The following is an 8,368-nucleotide window of genomic DNA, read 5'->3' as shown; positions in this document are numbered from 1 at the left end:
TTATATCTAGCAAAGTTATCCTTGAGAATAAAAGTCAAAATAAAACCTGTAAATAAAATAAATAAAGGAATTTATGATGAGAAAATTTATGAGCAGAAAGTATTAAAATGAATCTTACAAAAGGAAGAAGAATGAATATGTAGAGTACCAGAACAGAATGGAAGACACATAGAAAAAATCTTGCACAAATACAGTCATCTAATTCTTGACAAATGTGCCAAAAACCTATATTGGATAAAGGATATTCTCTTTAATAAATGGTGCTAGGAATATTGGATGTCTATTGTGGAAGAATGAAAGTAGATACTACCTGTCATCCTGCATAAAAATCAGTTGAAAATGGATCTAACATCTAGGAATAAGGTCAGAAACGTTGCACTGTTAAAAGAAAACACAAGGTCAATTCTCCAATATACAGGCAAAGGCAATCATTTTCTAAATAAGACATCTATAGCTCAGGGAGTAATAATAAGAATGAATAAATGTAATATATCGAATTTAAAAGTGTCTTCAAAACAAAGAAACAATTAACAGCATGAAAGGATCACCTATAAAAGTAAAACATGTGGCTGCCCCTCTCATACAGGATTAATATCTAGAATATGTAAGAAATTATTAAAACTCAATACAAAAAAAATCAATAAATGGAAAAATAAACTGAGCAGATAATTCTCAAAATAGAAAATACAAATAAATTATATAAAAATGTGTATCAGCATCTTTAGCCATCAGAGAAATGCACGTCAAAACTACACTGAGATTCTATCAAAAAATGAAATTCATAAGATAACTCCATTTTCTATAGCATCATACATTTAAAAAACTTTATTCTGATATTTTTATCTACTATATTAGAAATTACCCATCCCTTTGCGTTGCTTCAGGCTTCAGAAATTAGTAGTAATCAATCAATTTAATACTCACTGTATAAATATTTTGCTTACTATGTGGATGTGTCCAGATGCTTATTTGTGGTTTTGGTATGTAAGGGAAATGCAAGGGAAATGCAATCCATTTTTCTAACATCATCAGCACAACAGCATCCTCCACTTTTAATACAGGAATTTTCTAGGAAAAGTCAAACTCACATCCCCTGTATCAGGATTCTTCTCTTCTATTTCTGGGTTGACACTTAAAATTTATCTAATCTTTTACAAGTATATATCTCTAAAAAGGAAAAAATCCTGTTTGAATGAGTCTAAAAAAAAAGAAATGTATCTATTAAACAGACAGAAACAGTTTAATATTAATCTCAAAATAAATAAAAGGTCGTTTCACTTGTCTTGATCAATAACCTGTGAACTTTTATATTTCATATTGAATACCTACTTAAAATGATGAAAGGATTGTCACTTAGAGGGCAGTTAAAAAGAGGGTTAGAAGATGATATATTCCAAACACTAAAATTTTATTTCTATATGCCATAAATGCAAAATGACTTGCAATGTGACCCTTTGGTACTTCTTTAGAATTCAGTATTTTAAATGTATAATAATTTGACATGTATTGAAAACTTTGCATGTCATGCAAAGTGTATTTATTTTTATTTGTTCTGATATCTGACTATTTTTATGAATAAGTAATTATACTTTATCAGATTACCTTATGCTGAGATGTCAACTTCATCTCTGCCCTTTAAAGAAAATAATTTAAAATTTCAAGGTGTGTTTCCATAATAGATAATGTTTTATAAGAAAAATAACCTTAAAGATGAATAGAAGTTTTACTTTATTCTCTCTTTGGGTAATACACTGTAAAGGAGTCTGCTGATGAAATTAAATATTAAAAAATAATAAGCAGTGGTACAGGTATGTCCCATCTTTCCCATTCTCCCTAGTTGATTCTGAATTATCTTAAGGTCTCTTAGGATAAGTGCATGAGACCCTGAGCTTTCTCACTTAATTGGTTCCCACCTGCTTGAGTGCCTTATATCCTTGGTGTTCCACTTCATCAAACTTAACTATTTCCACGCCAGGTATCTAAAATGAGATCAATATGTTAATCTGTTTTAAAAGAATATTTCTCATTGTTCTGAAACTGCCTTAAATTAGATTTTATTTTGGTAGTATTGAATATATGTTAATCTAAAACTAGATGAGCTCTATGCTAATAATTACTATTATTTTTTTTAAATGGCACTTGATTGCCAAAAATGTGAAACAACAAAATTTTAATTAACAATACTAATTTTGTAAGCAACATAAATTTCTGAATTTCATGATTGTTTCCTTTATTACATCTTTATAAATATAAAGTATAAATATATATGTGAATTTTCCTTGATTTGGCATGTGTATAAAATTTCATATCAGATAGTGACTGACAAATTTTCACTTGTATTTATCATGTTGATTAATGCTGCTCTGATTTTCTTTTCCTATTAACTCAAGTAATATACTCCTACGTAGTGTAACTCAGTTGTAAATAAAGACAAATTCTTTAGCAATTGGTTAAGAGATTATGATGTATATGATCTAAAATATAATTATTTGTTTTGAGACTGTTGAAATAAAAATTGAAGATGAAAAAATCATACAAGTAAATAAAATTTTCTATGAAATCTGTCCTGTGATTACTGGTAGTCAGTGTATTTAGTCTGAGACATATTGACCTATCCCACAAGCACGTAAAGTAAATCGAAGCACTCTAATTCTTAAACCTCTTGCCCTTCCATTGTAAATATAAAAAAAAATAGTAAGTATATTTTCATAATTGCTGTGTGGGTTGCTAAATATTTGTGGTCTCTGCAAATGATTGTGTTCACAAGTATCATATATATATATATATATATATATATATATATATATATATATATGAGTGTGTGTGTATGTATATACACACATACATACATATTCATAGATCTTTTGCTATACATTTGTGCATGCATGCGTGAACACACACACACACACACACACACACACAGGCAATTAATTGGAAAGTGCATCCTGAAAGGCTATGATCCCTCCTGCAGAGAGGATCATACATAGTGAATGTGTGCCTATGGTTCTAGGCACAGTGTATATCGTCTCTGACATGAGGAAAGCATTTGACAAATGAATGGCACTGTTATTACCACATAAAGTGAATAATCCATGTTGTTGATAAGCATTCCCCTAATAATAAAAAAATTACAAAGATTTGTCCCTCCTAGATAGACTATTACCCCAACTGAGTTAAAATTAAAAGAATACTCAGGAAGGGTAAATGCAGACTTTCAACAACACAGTTTGAGAGAGATTTCACTTAGGAATGTATTGAATTCCCTTTAACTCACATTGGAGCGCTTGTGTCTTCTCTACATGTAGTTAGCTCAGTGACTGCTTTACATTTATTTATTTGTGTGTTCCTTTAAAAAATGATGCAGTTTTCATCTCAAAGAATGCTAAAAATGTATAATTTCCCTTTATTATAGAAATACATAGCTATACCAAATTATGGAACTTCTTTTGTCAAACTTTGCATTTTTAATTGGTCATTAATCATCTGTATGAATTAACCTTTTGTCATACATCCAAAAATTATATAATTTTACGTGTTTACAAGACTATTATAACCAAGTACTTATAAAAGATTTCTTAAGATACATGTGGTTTACAATAATATCCATTTTTTGCATTTAGAAACGATTCTTTTACAGATAATTATATATACCATTGATATCTAATTATGATCTGACAGTGAATTTTTATGAATCATACACCCATTTAAACATCTTTTCAGAAGATTGAAATGCAACTCAAATAAATAAACATATGTGTATATATGTATGTAGGTTGATAACTTTTTATATCTAACAAGCACTAAAAAGAAGTTCAAGAGTTAATCTTAGTCTGCAAAAATGATGTACTCTTTTTGACACTATCAAACAATTAAAAGTATCAAATTCTGTTTTCGCAATTTGGAGCCAATTTGTCTGGAACAACCTTTTATCAGAACAAAAAACAACAACAACAACAACAAAAAACCCTGAAGCTGAGGGCCAATAGAAAAGTTAGAACTCTGGTAAAATTAACAACTTGCAGTAGATTTGAAAGACAGCTCCTTGGGTACACATGAAAACAACAGTAGGGGTTCAACTCATTGTATTAATGTAACCTGCTTCCAGTTTTATTGCTAGATATAAACAAAATATATTCTCTCATGAGGTTGATAAAAATCATCAGAATCTTATATTATCATTAATTTGTCACGTAAGATGATAAAACTTTAAACTATGAAAATCAATATTTTAAAAGTTTAAAGCAACACTTCAAGAAAAACCAAAGAATAGAGTGGAACTACAAATGTTTTATTAATGTGTAAATATTTTTAAAATACAGATAATATGACCAGAAAATAAGAAAATATAAACAGATTAATGCAAAATTCAGAAATATAAAAGATACTAAATTTAAATGAAATCAAAACTCAAAAGATTGGTTTAAGCACTCTTGAATAGACAACTAATGAATTGGAAAATTCATTAAAAGAAAAGATCAAGGGGTGGGGATGTAGATCAGTGATGGAGCACTTGCCTTGCATGTGTGAGGTATTGGGTTCAATCCTCAGCACTACATACAAATAAATAAATTAAATAAAGGTATTATGTGCATCTACAACTAAAAAATATTTTAAAAAGAAAAAAAATATAAAGAATGAATCATAAAGGGATTGAACTTAGGGTATCACAGAAATGTGTGTAATAGATGTGCCAGTAACAGAATAAGAGTGAATGAAAAATTTGCAGTTTGCATGAAGGGATGATATGTAAGCCCTATGTACATATTAAACATTAAATTCATTTATATTGCTGATAATAGCCGATGTATTTTTGTAATTAATAGATATTCCATTCCAATAGTGAATGCAGGTATTCTATTAAACGTCCTCAAAAATGTCCCCATTTTCAAAACATCTGCATATAATTTTGTGGCTGATTACATTCTTTCACTCTCTTTTAAACACACACACACACACACACACACACACACACACGAGCAACTATGTGTAAAACATCTCAAATATGAAATATGTGTTTGGGATAGTGAATTGTGAGTTCGTCCTCCACGTGGTCTCCTCACCATCAAGGACAGAGTTCTGTGAATCCATTTTGATTCCCACAGCATTGCTGTGTAATGACTGACAAAATAAGGAATGAATTGGATTTTTTGAACTTGTATACTTAATAGTGAGTTATAATGATAGATCACTGCAGTAATCTCTAATGTTACTTAAAAATACAAAGAACTTCTTCCGTAAACCTGTGAATATTATCACTTGCTCAGAAGTTTCCGATATGATAAAGAGAGAGACAGAAAGAATTTCTTTGTCCAGGAAATACAACAGTCATAAACAGAGAGAATAACATTATTCTTCACTTCTAGCAGCCCATTCGTTCTCCAGTTAACCTGAGTATTTTGCAATGAAAGTTAATTTTTATATTTATAGTTTCTATGTCCTTATGATTCTATATCCAAAACACTAAATGGCCATTTCAGCTATATATACACACGTAGTTTTGTTTCTGAAAATACTAAAATGAATGGTGAATTTTATTGCTGAAATATGGATTCTTGGCCCCATCTAGCAGTTAATCTTTGATTTTACTACAAGTCACTGGATAGATCTGTTGTAAACTTCTTCATTGGAGATGGGGTAGTGTTCCTTCCAGTTCTAAAATTTTATCATTTTCAGGTAAGTTGTGTGCTGCTTTCTGCGTTTCAGTCATTTTTTGGTATTGTTTTATATTCAGTTTAAATTCAGATGTTCAGATGAAATTGAACATTTAATTCTTCAACTCAACTACACAAAAAAACAAATTATGAAAGGAAGTATGTCACATATTAAAAAATAAAGAAAAAACTAAATTATTATTTTGATGACATTTTACATTTCCTGTAATTACTTACATGAGTGATAGTGCAAAATTATATAGTACATTAACTCAAGATAATCTCAGTGTACAAAAATTAGAGTTTTGTTTTGTTGTAATCTGACCACTGCTCCTCTGTGCTGAGCAAAAGATGTTGCCTGGAGACAAATTACAGCATCTGAAGCTTGATATCATCTATGGTATTTTTTTAAAATGAAGGAACATTATGTACAAAGTTGCTTATTACAGTGACGGCTTCCTGTTTTTTGTTTTTGTTTTGTTTTGTTTTTATCAAATTAGAAGCATAACTATGACCAAATCTAATAAAAATAAAAGCTAAATATCCACAAAATGCCTACTAATATACACATGGTAGTAATGAAACATTTTTTAAAAAAATTGTTCAAAATTTTGTAAAATACAAACTATCCATCAACTAAGAGTTAAGAATGCCTCAGTGTTCTGACTTCTGAAAATGCAAAGGAAAAACAAAGCTTGAAACCATGTCGCTGTCAGCCAGTGTGGTTTCAGATATCAAGTTTTGAGACATGCTGCTATTTTTAACCACTAAATTAGCACAACACTTTAGTCTGGTTTTAAATTTGAGACCTATATTTGTTTTAACCTGTCCTCAAGTTGAAGTTAAATTGGAGAATATTTTAAAAAGAAGATCCATTGTTTAATAACAGTCTGGCAACACCACAGCTGTTGTTGAATATTAAGCCTGGAAGAGGAGGAGAGAAATAAATAAATATAATAAAAATATTACAACAATTCTGATGAATTACCATATATTCGACTTTGTAACTTAGAGTTTTCTTGTCTTGTTTTAAATATTAGCTGGCATATATCTCCCTTAAGCCTTGTGGGTTGTCTCTTTTACCTTCATTCTTTAGAGCTGTTGATTTAAAGGTGTTCAAAAGGGATCCTATGAGTTTTATGCCAGCAATGGTGACAAAGTCTACAAAAGAAAACAGACAAAAAAGGTGAAGATTTTGAAATAAGAATTTGTGCATAATTAGATCACTAAAGCAATAGACTGTGATTCATACTCTATACAATTATTTGTTTAAGAACAATGTAAATATCATTCAGGGATAGGATGATACAACTGAAAATATTTCCTGATAGAGATGCAAATGTGTTTTATGGTTTGGTACACTTATCCATCTACTATTCAAAGACAACTTTTATAAGCACTAGTATGTACATACAATTTATGGAATAAGGACAAAAAACTTGAATTTTCTTTGTTACCAAGTTAACTAATTATGAGATATGAGATATAAGTAATTTAATAATGATTTTAAGAAAAAATGTTATATTAGAGTTGAAATAGCTTTGTTTATTTTAAGACCATGGATGCCACAAATCATAAAAGGAAAAATGAGCCAGAGATAGTTTATAAATCCACTATTATCATGAATAACAGAATGATAGATGATCCCAGATTTCTATCTTTGAGCACATAGATGATTGACACATTTATGGTTCTAATATGATTGCAGCAGATACTGATTCTGTGTTCTGAATCATTTCATTCTACCTATGTGCTCACCTGTAGGTATGCTATACATACTTTGGAAGGCAGTCAGTCCCAGATTTAGCATTGCATGCCTCTGCTTTTCTTCTTCATAATCTTTTCTCAGGTACAGAGTATCTGGTAATGAAAAAAATACTACTTTGAAATATAGGGGAGGTAATGGAGTTTTTACAAGCTTCAACTAATAGGAGATCAGAGGCAGTGAATGATATCCCAGTCTCGTCATATTAAAATGGCAATGATCAGATATGTGTTCCAAACGATTTCTCAGAATGCCCTTAAAGAATTGTGTTCACATTGCCCAAGTCAATAATTTGATCATAGACACACTTTGCTGGATTAATTCCTTTCTCTCCTTCACTCACACTTTTCTTCCCAGGAGCCTTTTGAGTTCACTTTTAAGCAAAATAGCTGCTTGCAAATGTTTATCCCAGGATCTGCTTTTGAAAGACCACAAATTAAGAGAATGTGGATAAGAAAATGTCCCTCCCTCCCTCCTTCCTTCTCTCTCCCATTAATGGACTTATAAGAGAAAGGATAAAATGGAAATCCACATATTTTAACAGTATAATCTTTAAAAATTACTAAAAGGTAGATTAGGTGTAAAGAGTATATGAATTGATGGATTCTAAAATTTATACAAATGGGATTGAATCAAAATAAAAAGCTTCTGCATAGAAGAGGGAAAAAATTATTAAAGTAAAAGGACAACATACAGAATGGGAGATAATATTTCAAACCATAAATCATACAAGCAATTAATATGTAGAATATAAAAGGTACATCTGATATTCAATAGCAAAACCAGCAAATAATCAATTAAAAAGTGGACAGTGGACCTAAGTAGATATTTATCAAAAGAAGATAAACAAATGCCAAACAAATATGCGAAAATGCTCAAAAAATCAGGAAAATGTCAATCAAACCCACAGTGAGATATTACCTCTTGTAGTCAAAATATCATTATTAAAAAG

This window comes from Marmota marmota, unplaced genomic scaffold (assembly GCF_001458135.2).
Source record: "Marmota marmota marmota unplaced genomic scaffold, marMar, whole genome shotgun sequence".
In the NCBI taxonomy this organism is placed as follows: Eukaryota; Metazoa; Chordata; class Mammalia; order Rodentia; family Sciuridae; genus Marmota; species Marmota marmota.
Note: the sequence above shows the minus strand (reverse complement) of the source record.